The following is a 13,356-nucleotide window of genomic DNA, read 5'->3' on the forward strand; positions in this document are numbered from 1 at the left end:
TTCATGCCGATACTGCCCGTCCGATCCAGGGCTCCTGTCTTTTGATCTTTGAGGCTGCCCGTTCCACGGGGCGCCGTCCGCTACTCCGAAGGCGACGAACAGCGACCCTCGTTCAGCGCGCACGGTGGCAGTCACCGCCAACGGCGCACCCTGTACCAGCAACGGGTGTGGGCGCTTCACTGAAGCACACAGGGTGCGGCACATCCGCGGAAGCCCCCGTGCCACCCGCCTGCGAGGGGGAGTGGGACGGCCGACGGGGAAGCGGGGGTGGGGGTCGAGGCTGGGGCCAGGGTCAGCCCCCCGCCCCCCCCCCGCTGCGGAGCGCAAAAGCCACGGCTCGTTGACCCTGGATCATTGGCAACCCCGTTTACAAGGACTGCAGACGAGGCAAGGTTTCCGTTAGCGAGATTGCTTCTGGGGAGAGTGCCAGGGCTGTTTACTGCCCGATCTGATTTGGAGCCCGGCCCCGGGACAGAGTGGAGCGCAGTCCAGGGGGGGGGGAGGCGGTTCAGGAAACAAAGGCAGATCCCAAATCCCTCAAACATTCAGACGCGCGCCCGTTTCACAGACTCACACACGCTGGTATGTGCCGATCATCATATCTCCACGGAACAGGGCGACTGCAAGTCAGAAATGGGCGCAGATAGACCCCTCCCCCCCCCCCCCCCCCCCCCCCCCCCGACCCTGATGTCAAACACGACCGGCGGACGGGGGCAGGGGAGCTCTGGGGTGGGGACAGGGTTCAGTCAGGAGTACGCCTTAGATTCAGTACCAGGTCCTTCGCCTCGGGGCAGCCAGCAATCAAATCCGTGGGCCCCCTCCGGATGTTGCACAGTATCTCCCCCTGGGAAATAGTCCACCTTCAGACCGAATAGGGGGACAGGATCGAGGGGCTGAATGGCATCCGCCCATTTCTCTCTTCTTTCGACGCATGTACCCTGAGGTTAGCGAGCGCAGCACGGGATTTGGCTGCGCTGCCCCCCTGAGTCAAATAGCTAGCCGTCATTCCGTCGCCTCGGGTAGCGAGAACACGGCCTTTTGGGTCGAGTGTGTATTAGGCTTGACTCACAGGGCAGGTACAATCAGAACGTCCGAGGAGCTGGGAGGGGGTAGTGAGTGACATGCCCCATGGGGACCCCCCTGTAAACACTGACACACTCCCCGGGGAACCCACTGTAAATACTGACACACTCCCCGGGGACCCCCTGTAAATACTGACACACTCCCCGGGGACCCCCTGTAAATACTGACACACTCCCCGGGAACCATCTGTAAATACTGACACACTCCCCGGGGACACCCTGTAAATACTGACAAACTCCCCGGAGACCCTCTGTAAATACTGACACACTCCCCGGGAACCATCTGTAAATACAGACTCACTCCCCGGGGACCCCCTGTAAATACTGACACACTCCCCGGAGAGCCCCTGTAAATACTGACACACTCCCCGGGAACCATCTGTAAATACTGACACACTCCCCGGGGCCCCCTGTAAACACTGATACTCTCCCCGGAGACCCCCTGTAAATACTGACACACACCCCGGGAACCCCTGTAAATACTGACACACTCCCCGGGACCCCCTGTAAATACTGACACACTCCCCGGGAACCCCCTGTAAATACTGACACACTCCCCGGGGACCTCCTGTAAATACTGACACACTCCCCGGGACCCCCTGTAAATACTGACACACTCCCCAGGGACACCCTGTAAACACTGACACACTCCCCGGGGAACCCACTGTAAATACTGACACACTCCCCGGGGACCCCCTGTAAATACTGACACACTCCCCGGGGACCCCCTGTAAATACTGACACACTCCCCGGGAACCATCTGTAAATACTGACACACTCCCCGGGGACACCCTGTAAATACTGACAAACTCCCCGGAGACCCTCTGTAAATACTGACACACTCCCCGGGAACCATCTGTAAATACAGACTCACTCCCCGGGGACCCCCTGTAAATACTGACACACTCCCCGGAGAGCCCCTGTAAATACTGACACACTCCCCGGGAACCATCTGTAAATACTGACACACTCCCCGGGGCCCCCTGTAAACACTGATACTCTCCCCGGAGACCCCCTGTAAATACTGACACACACCCCGGGAACCCCTGTAAATACTGACACACTCCCCGGGACCCCCTGTAAATACTGACACACTCCCCGGGAACCCCCTGTAAATACTGACACACTCCCCGGGGACCTCCTGTAAATACTGACACACTCCCAGGGACACCCTGTAAATACTGACACATTCCCCTGGGACCCCCTGTAAATACTGACACACTCCCCGGAGACCCCCTGTAAATACTGACACACTCCCCGGAGACCCCCTGTAAATACTGACACATTCCCCGGGGACCTCCTGTAAATACTGACACACTCCCCGGGGACCCCCCTGTAAATACTGACACACTCCCCGGGACCCCCTGTAAATACTGACACACTCCCCGAGGACCTCCTGTAAATACTGACACACTCCCCGAGGACCCCCTGTAAATACTGACACACTCCCCCGGGAACTCCCTGTAAATACTGACACACTCCCCGAGGACCCCCCTGTAAATACTGACAGACTCCCCGGGGACCCCCTGTAAATACTGACACACTCCCCGGGGACCCCCTGTAAATACTGACACACTCCCCGGGCACCCCCTGTAAATACTGACACACTCCCCGGGGACATCCTGTAAATACTGACACACTCCCCGGCGACCCCCTGTAAATACTGACACACTCTCCGGGGACTCTCTGTAAATACTGACACACTCCCCGGGGACCCCCTGTAAATACTGACACACTCTCCGGGGACATCCTGTAAATACTGACACACTCCCCGGCGACCCCCTGTAAATACTGACACACTCCCCGGGGACCCTCTGTAAATACTGACACACTCCCAGGGACCCTCTGTAAATACTGACACACTCCCCGGGGACCCTCTGTAAATACTGACACACTCCCCGTGGTCCCCTGTAAATACTGACACACTCCCCGGGGACCCCCGATAAATACTGACACACTCCCCGTGGTCCCCTGTAAATACTGACACACTCCCCGTGGTCCCCTGTAAATACTGACACACTCCCCGGGGACCCCCTGTAAATACTGACACACTCCCCGGGGGCACCCTGTAAATACTGACACACTCCCCGGAGACCCCCTGTAAATACTGACACACTCCCCGGGGACCCTTTGTAAATACTGACACACTCCCCGGGGACCCCCTGTAAATACTGACACACTCCCCGGGAACCCCCTGTAAATACTGACACACTCCCCGGGGACCCCCTGTAAATACTGACACACTCCCCGGGGACCCCCTGTAAATACTGACACACTCCCCGGGGACCCCCTGTAAATACTGACACACTCCCCGGGAACCCCCTGTAAATACTGACACACTCCCCGGGGACCCCCTGTAAATACTGACACACTCCCCGGGCACCCCCTGTAAATACTGACACACTCCCCGGGGACCCCCTGTAAATACTGACACACTCCCCGGGGACCCCCCTGTAAATACTGACACACTCCCCGGGGACACCCTGTAAATACTGACACACTCTCCGGGGACCTCCTGTAAATACTGACACACTCCCCGGGACCCCCTGTAAATACTGACACACTCCCCGAGACCCCCTGTAAATACTGACACACTCCCCAGGGACACCCTGTAAATACTGACACACTCCCCGGGACCCCCTGTAAATACTGACACACTCCCCGGGAACCCCCTGTAAATACTGACACACTCCCCGGGGACCCCCTGTAAATACTGACACACTCTCCGGGGACCTCCTGTAAATACTGACACACTCCCCGGGACCCCCTGTAAATACTGACACACTCCCCGGGACCCCCTGTAAATACTGACACACTCCCCAGGGACACCCTGTAAATACTGACACACTCCCCGGGGACCCCTCTGTAAATACTGACACACGCCCCGGGCTCCCCTGTAAATACTGACACACTCCCCGGGGACCCCCTGTAAATACTGACACACTCCCCGGGAACCCCCCTGTAAATACTGACACACTCCCCGGGGAACCCCTCTAAATACTGACACATTCCCCTGGGACACCCTGTAAATACTGACACACTCCCCGGAGACCTCCTGTAAATACTGACACACTCCCCGGAGACCCCCCCTGTAAATACTGACACACTCCCCGGGAACCCCCCTGTAAATACTGACACACTCCCCGGACACCCCCTGTAAATACTGACACACTCCCCGGGGACCCCCCTGTAAATACTGACACACTCCCCGGGGACCCCCTGTAAATCCTGACACACTCCCCGGGGACGCCTGTAAATACTGACACACTCCCATTGACCCCCCGTAAATACTGACACACTCCCCGGGGACCCCCCTGTAAATACTGACACACTCCCCGGGAACCCCTGTAAATACTGACACACTCCCCGGGGATCCCTGTAAATGCTGACACACTCGCCGGGGAACCCTCTGTAAATACTGACACACTCCCCGGGGATCCCTGTAAATGCTGACACACTCCCCGGGGACCCCCCTGTAAATACTGACACATTCCCCGGAGATACCCTGTAAATACTGACACACTCCCCGGGGATACCCTGTAAATGCTGACACACTCCCCGGGAACACCCTGTAAATACTGACACACTCACCGGGGACCCCCTGTAAATACTGACACACTCCCCGGAGACCCCCTGTAAATACTGACACACTCCCCGGGGATCCCTGTAAATACTGACACACTCCCCGGAGACCCCCTGTAAATACTGACACACTCCCCGGGGACCCTTTGTAAATACTGACACACTCCCCGGGAACCCCCTGTAAATACTGGCACACTCCCCGGGGACCCCCCTGTAAATACTGACACACTCCCCGGGGACCCCCTGTAAATACTGACACACTCCCCGGGGACTCCCTGTAAATACTGACACACTCCCCGGGGACCCCCTGTAAATACTGACACACTCCCCGGGGACCCCCCTGTAAATACTGACACACTCCCCGGGACCCCCTGTAAATACTGACACACTCCCCGGGGACCCCCTGTAAATACTGACACACTCCCCGGGGACCCCCCTGTAAATACTGACACACTCCCCGGGTTCCCCTGTAAATACTGACACACTCCCCGGGGACCTCCTGTAAATACTGACACACTCCCCGGGGACCCCCTGTAAATACTGACACACACCCCGGGGACCCCCTGTAAATACTGACACACTCCCCGGGGACCCCCCTGTAAATACTGACACACTCCCCGGGACCCCCTGTAAATACTGACACACTCCCCGGGGACACCCTGTAAATACTGACACACTCCCTGGGGACTCCCTGTAAATACTGACACACTCCCCGGGGAACACCCTGTAAATACTGACACACACCCCGGAGACCCCCTGTGAATACTGACACACTCCCCGGGACCCCCTGTAAATACTGACACACTCCCCGGGACCACCTTGTAAATACTGACACACTCCCCGGGGACCCCCTGTAAATACTGACACACTCCCCGGGGACTCCCTGTAAATACTGACACACTCCCCAGGGACTCCCTGTAAATACTGACACACTCCCCGGGGACCCCCTGTAAATACTGACACACTCCCCGGGACCCCCTTGTAAATACTGACACACTCCCCGGGTACCCCCTGTAAATACTGACATACTCCCCGGGGACTCCCTGTAAATACTGACACACTCCCCGGGTACTCCCTGTAAATACTGACACACTCCCCGGGGACCCTCTGTAAATACTGACATGCTCCCCGGGGAACCCCCTGTAAATACTGACACACTCCCCGGGGACCCCCTGTAAATACTGACACACACCCCGGGGACCCCCTGTAAATACTGACTCACTCCCCGGGGACCCCCTGTAAATACTGACACACTCCCCGGGGACTCCCTGTAAATACTGACACACTCCCCGGGGACCCCCCTGTAAATACTGACACACTCCCCGGGGACCCCCTGTAAATACTGACACACACCCCGGGGACCCCTTGTAAATACTGACACACTCCCCGGGGACCCCCTGTAAATACTGACACACTCCCTGGGGACACCCTGTAAATACTGACACACTCCCCGGGGACCGCCTGTAAATACTGACACACTCCCCGGGGACACCCTGTAAATACTGACACACTCCCCGCGGACACCCTGTAAATACTGACACACTCCCCGGGAACCCCCTGTAAATACTGACACACTCCCCGGGAACCCCCTGTAAATACTGACACACTCCCAGGGACCCCCTGTAAATACTGACACACTCCCCGGGGACTCCCTGTAAATACTGACACACTCCCCGGGGACTCCCTGTAAATACTGACACACTCCCCGGGGACCCCCTGTAAATACTGACACACTCCCCGGGGACTCCCTGTGCATACTGACTCATACCCCGGAGACCCCCTGTAAATACTGACACACTCCCCGGGGACTCCCTGTAAATACTGACACACTCCCCGGGGACTCCCTGTAAATACTGACACACTCCCCCGGGACCCCCTGTAAATACTGACACACTCCCCAGGGACCCCCTGTAAATACTGACACACTCCCCGGGGACCCCCTGTAAATACTGACACACTCCCCAGGGACCCCCTGTAAATACTGACACACTCCCCGGGGACCCCCTGTAAATACTGACAATCCCCGTCCCCGATCCCTGTCCCCAATCCCCATCCCCGTCCTCGTCCCCAATCCCCGTCCCCCAATCCCCGTCCCCCAATCCCCGTCCCCCATCCCCGATCCCCGATCCCCATCCCCGTCCCTCGATTCCCGTCCCCCGATTCCCGATCCCCGTCCCCATCCCCATCCCCCAACCACCGTCCCCGATCCCCGTCCCCCAATCCCCGTCCCCCAATCCCCGTCCCCCAACCCCGATCCCCCGTCCCCGGTCCGCGTCCCCGATCCCCGTCCCCGATCCCCGTCCCCCGATCCCCATCCCCCGATCCCCGTCCCCCGATCCCCGATCCCCGTCCCCCGATCCCCATCCCCCGATCCCCGTCCCCCAACCCCGTCCCCGTCCCCGATCCCCGTCCCCGTCCCCGATCCTCGTCCCCAACCCCGTCCCCCAATCCCCGTCCCCAATCCCCGATCCCCGTGCCCGATCCCCATCCCAATCCCCAGTCCCCGTCCCCGATCCCCGTCCCCCGATCCCCATCCCCCAATCCCCGATCCCCGACCCTAATCCTCATCCCCGTCCCCCAACCACCGTCCACGATCCCCATCCCCGTCCCCATCCCCGTCCCCCAACCCCCGTCCCCGATCCCCGTCCCCGATCCCCGTCCCCGACCCCCGTCCCCAATCCCCGTCCCCAATCCCCGATCCCCGTCCCAATCCCCGATCACCGTCCCCCAATCCCCGTCCCCCGATCCCCGTCCCCGATCCCCATCCCCCAACCCCATCCCCAATCCCCGTCCCCGATCCCCAATCCCCGTCCCCCAACCCCGATCCCCAATCCCCGTCCCCGATCCCCGTCCCCCGTCCCCGTCCCCGATCCCCGCCCCCCAATCACGATCCCCAATCCCCAATCCCCGTCCCCCAACCACCAATCCCCGTCCCCGTCCCCGATCCTCGTCCCCCGATCCCTGTCCCCCAACCCCCATCCCCGATCCCCCAATCCCTGTCCCCAATCCCCGTCCCCGATCCCCGTCCCTGATCCCCAATCCCCGTCCCCCAACCCCGATCCCCAAGCCCCGTCCCCGTCCCCGATCCCCGTCCCCGTCCCCGATCCCCATCCCCCAACCCCCGTCCCCCAACCCCCGTCCCCGATTCCGATCCCCGTCCCCAAACCCCGTCCCCAATGCCCGTCCCCCAACCCCCGTCCCCAATCCCCGTCCCCCGATCCCCAATCCCCGATCCCCAATCCCCAATCCCCGTCCCCGATCCCCGTCCCTGTCCCCGATCCCCGTCCCTGTCCCCGATCACCGATCCCCATCCCCGTCCCCAATCCCCGATCCCCAATCCCCGTCCCCCGATCCCCAATCCCCGATCCCCAATCCCCAATCCCCGTCCCCGATCCCCGTCCCTGTCCCCGATCCCCGTCCCTGTCCCCGATCACCGATCCCCATCCCCGTCCCCAATCCCCGATCCCCAATCCCCGTCCCCGATCCCCATCCCCGTCCCCAATCCCCGATCCCCAATCCCCAATCCCCGTCCCCGATCCCCATCCCCGTCCCCAATCCCCGTCCCCCAATCCCCGTCCCCGATCCCCGATCCCCAATCCCCGTCCCCCAACCCCGATCCCAGTCTCCCAACCCCGATCCCCAATCCCCGTCCCCGATCCCCCGTCCCCGATCCCCCAACCCCCGTCCCCGATCCCCGTCCCCATCCCCGATCTCCCAACCCCCGTCCCCAATCTCCGTCCCCCAACCCCCGTCCACGATCCCCATCCCCCAACCCCCGTCCCCGATCCCCGTCCCCATCCCCGATCTCCCAACCCCCAATCCCCAATCTCCGTCCCCCAACCCCCGTCCACGATCCCCATCCCCCAACCCCCGTCCCCGATCCCCGTCCCCAACCCCGATCTCCCAACCCCCAATCCTCAATCTCCGTCCCCCAACCCCCGTCCACGATCCCCATCCCCCAACCCCCGTCCCCGATCCCCATCCCCGATCTCCCAACTCCCGTCCCCAATCTCCGTCCCCCAACCCCCGTCCACGATCCCCAACCCCCGTCCCCGATCCCCAATCCCCAATCCCCGTCCCCCAACCCCGATCCCCAATCCCCGTTCCCCGTCCCCATCCCCGATCCCCAACCCCCATCCCCGATCCCCGATCCCCGTCCCCAATCCCCAATCCCCGTCCCCGATCCCCAATCCCCGTCCCCCAACCCCCGATCCCCAATCCCCGTCCCCCGATCCCCAATCCCCGATCCCCAATCCCCAATCCCCGTCCCCGATCCCCGTCCCTGTCCCCGTCCCTGTCCCCGATCACCGATCCCCATCCCCGTCCCCAATCCCCGATCCCCAATCCCCGTCCCCGATCCCCATCCCCGTCCCCAATCCCCGATCCCCAATCCCCAATCCCCGTCCCCGTCCCCAATCCCCGTCCCCCAATCCCCGTCCCCGATCCCAGTCCCCATCCCCGATCTCCCAACCCCCGTCCCCAATCTCCGTCCCCCAACCCCCGTCCACGATCCCCATCCCCCAACCCCCGTCCCCGATCCCCGTCCCCAATCCCCGATCCCCAATCCCCGTCCCCGATCCCCAATCCCCAATCCCCAACCCCGATCCCCAATCCCCGTCCCCATCCCCGATCCCCAATCCCCGTCCCCAACCCCCATCCCCGATCCCCGATCCCCGTCCCCAATCCCCGATCCCCAATCCCCAATCCCCATCCCCGATCCCCAATCCCCGTCCCCCAACCCCCGATCCCCAATCCCCGTCCCCCGATCCCCAATCCCCAACCCCCGTCCCCGATCCCCGTCCCCAATCCCCGATCCCCAATCCCCAATCCCCGTCCCCGATCCCCAATCCCCGTCCCCCAACCCCCGATCCCCAATCCCCGCCCCCCAACCCCGATCCCCGTCCCCGATTCCCGTCCCCAATCCCCGTCCCCAAACCCCGTCCCCAATCCCCGTCCCCAAACCCCGTCCCCAATGCCCGTCCCCCAATCCCCATCCCCGTCCCCCAACCCCCGTCCCCGTCCCCCCAACCCCCGATCCCCAATCCCCGCCCCCCCAACCCCGATCCCCGTCCCCGATTCCCGTCCCCAATCCCCGTCCCCAAACCCCGTCCCCAATGCCCGTCCCCCAACCCCCGTCCCCGATCCCCGTCCCCATCCCCGATCGCTGTCCCCGATCCCCGTCCCCAATCCCCATCCCCGACCCCAATCCCCAGCTCTGATCCCCGTCCCCGATCCCTGTTCCCAATCCCCATCCCCATCCCCATCCCCGATCCCCGATCCCTGTCCCCAATCCCCGTCCCTGTCCCCAATCCCCGTCCCCAATCCCTGTCCCTGATACAATCCCTGTTCCTGGTACAATCCTCCAGCCCCTGCTTCCCAATCCCTGCCTTTTCTACGATCTCTGCTCCTCGATCCCTATTGCTGCTACAATCCCTGCTCCTGATCCTGGTCCAACCCCTCCTTCTGACCCTCTTCCTTGTGCCTGCTACAATCCCTGCTCCCGATGCTCCAGCCCTCTTTCCCAATCCCTGCTCCTGGTCCAATATCCCTCTTCCTTAGCCCTGCCGCCTATCCCTGGATTGTGTGGGCAGATCCCAGCCCGGGGGAACAGCTCCCTCCCTCCCAGATTGACACTCCGCAATGTTGCAATAAATTGTTGCCATTTTTTGGATACTTTGCTGTAAGTTACACTCTGGTCAATTTCACTCACCGACTCCTGGCCAAGCTGCAGTCCACCTCTCGCCTGTCCCCCTGCTCCAGTCTGTGTCTCCCTCAGTCTGTGTCCCCCCTCAGTCTGTGCCTCCCTCGCCCTGTGCCTCTCTCGCACCCTCCCCTCAGCTCCGGCTGCCTCGGGGGTTTGGCTCCTCCTGTAGCTCAGGGCTCGCCTCCGCCACTCCCGGATCTGCTGTGTGGGGGGACTGCGCACTGCGCAATGCACCGTCCGCCCGTCCCCGACACCAGCAAACCCACCCCGGCGGCAGGCAGAGGGAGAGGGTGGTCCGCACTCAGAGACCCCCACCCCACCCACCCTCCCAGAGCCCCCCCCCCAGACAACTAACACTAACTGGACCCCACGCCAGCCCAGCACCCAACCCATATCCAACCCTCACTAACCTGGTTAACCCAACCCATATCCAGCCCTCACTAACCTGGTTAACCCAACCCATATCCAACCCCCACGAACCTGGTTAACCCAACCCATATCCAGCCCTCACTAACCTGGTTAACCCAACCCATATCCAGCCCTCACTAACCTGGTTAACCCAACCCATATCCAGCCCTCACTAAACTGGTTAACCCAACCCATATCCAACCCTCACTAACCTGGTTAACCCAACCCATATCCAGCCCTCACTAACCTGGTTAACCCAACCCATATCCAGCCCTCACTAACCTGGTTAACCCAACCCATATCCAGCCCTCACTAACCTGGTTAACCCAACCCATATCCAGCCCTCACTAACCTGGTTAACCCAACCCATATCCAGCCCTCACTAACCTGGTTAACCCAACCCATATCCAGCCCTCACTAAACTGGTTAACCCAACCCATATCCAGCCCTCACTAACCTGGTTAACCCAACACATATCCAGCCCTCACTAAACTGGTTAACCCAACCCATATCCAACCCCCACTAACCTGGTTAACCCAACCAATATCCAGCCCTCACTAACCTGGTTAACCCAACCCATATCCAGCCCTCACTAACCTGGTTAACCCAACCCATATCCAGCCCTCACTAAACTGGTTAACCCAACCCATATCCAACCCTCACTAACCTGGTTAACCCAACCCATATCCAGCCCTCACTAACCTGGTTAACCCTACCCATATCCAGCCCTCACTAACCTGGTTAATCCAACCCATATCCAGCCCTCACTAACCTGGTTAACCCAACCCATATCCAGCCCTCACTAAACTGGTTAACCCAACCCATATCCAACCCTCACTAACCTGGTTAACCCAACCCATATCCAACCCTCACTAACCTGGTTAACCTAACACATACCCAACCCTCACTAACCTGGTTCAACCCAACCCATAACCAATCCTCACTAACCTGGATCAACTCAACCCACAGCCAACCCTCACTAACCTGGTTAACCCAACCCATAACAAACCCTCACGAATCTGCTTCGGACCAACCATAACCAACCCTCACTAACCTGGTTAACCCAATCCATAACAAACCCTCACGAATCTGCTTTGGACCAGCCATAACCAACCCCCACTAACCTGGTTAACCCAACCCATATCCAGCCCTCACTAAACTGGTTAACCCAACCCATATCCAACCCTCACTAACCTGGTTAACCCAACCCATATCCAGCCCTCACTAACCTGGTTAACCCAACCCATATCCAGCCCTCACTAAACTGGTTAACACAACCCATATCCAACCCTCACTAACCTGGTTAACCCAACCCATATCCAGCCCTCACTAACCTGGTTAACCCAACCCATATCCAGCCCTCACTAACCTGGTTAATCCAACCCATATCCAGCCCTCACTAACCTGGTTAACCCAACCCATATCCAGCCCTCACTAAACTGGTTAACCCAACCCATATCCAACCCTCACTAACCTGGTTAACCCAACCCATATCCAACCCTCACTAACCTGGTTAACCCAACACATAACCAACCCTCACTAACCTGGTTTAACCCAACCTATAACCAATCCTCACTAACCTGGATCAACTCAACCCACAGCCAACCCTCACTAACCTGGTTAACCCAACCCATAACAAACCCTCACGAATCTGCTTCGGACCAACCATAACCAACCCTCACTAACCTGGTTAACCCAATCCATAACAAACCCTCACGAATCTGCTTCGGACCAACCATAACCAACCCCCACTAACCTGGTTAACCCAATCCATAACGAACCCTCACAAACCTGGTTCACCCCAACTCACAACCAGCCCTCACTAACCTGGTTAACACAACCCATATCCAACCCTCACTAACCTGATTAGCCCAACACATAACCTATCCTCACGAACCTGTTAACCCAGCCCATAACATACCTTCACTAACCCTGGTTAACCCAACCCATTACCAGCTCTCACTAACCTGGATCAACTCAACCCATAACCAATCCTCACTAACCTGGTTCAGCCCAACCCATAAGCAACCCTCACTAACCTGGTGAACCCAACTCATAACCAATCCTCACTAACCTGGATCTACTCGACCCGTAACCAACCCTCACTAACCTGGATCAACTCAACCCGTAACCAACCCTCACTAACCTGGATCAACTCAACCCATAACCAACCCTCACTAAGCTGGATCAACTCAACCCATAACCAACCCTCACTAACCTGGATCAACTCAACCCTTAACCAACCCTCACTAACCTGGTTAACCCAACCCATAACGAACCCTGATAAATCTGCTTCGGACCAACCCATAACCAACCCTCGCTAACCTGGTTAACCAAATCCATAACGAACCCTCAGGAAACTGGTTCACCCCAACTCACATCCAGACCTCACTAACCTGGTTAACACAACCCATATCCAACCCTTACTAACCTGGTTAGCCCAACACACAACCAATCCCCACTAACTATGTTCAACCCAACCCATAACCAACCCTCGCTAACCTGGTTAACCCAGCCCATAACCAACCTTCACTAACCCTGGTTAACCTAACCCATAACCAGCCCTCACTCACTGGTTCA

At 59.4% G+C, this 13,356-nt stretch overlaps 1 protein-coding gene across 1 annotated transcript in view; it reads right to left on the reverse strand.

The window, feature by feature from the left end:
• LOC140399931 (calpain-1 catalytic subunit-like) overlaps positions 1-10,573 on the reverse strand; it is a 123,585-nt gene extending 113,012 nt beyond the window's left edge. The window contains exon 1 of the mRNA XM_072489415.1: positions 10,375-10,573. The gene's annotated coding sequence lies outside the window, so the exon portion shown is untranslated. The remainder of the gene's footprint in view (positions 1-10,374) is intronic.
• Positions 10,574-13,356: the final 2,783 nt, after the last annotated feature.

The sequence above is a fragment of the Scyliorhinus torazame genome, chromosome 24 (assembly GCF_047496885.1).
Source record: "Scyliorhinus torazame isolate Kashiwa2021f chromosome 24, sScyTor2.1, whole genome shotgun sequence".
Lineage (NCBI taxonomy): Eukaryota > Metazoa > Chordata > Chondrichthyes > Carcharhiniformes > Scyliorhinidae > Scyliorhinus > Scyliorhinus torazame.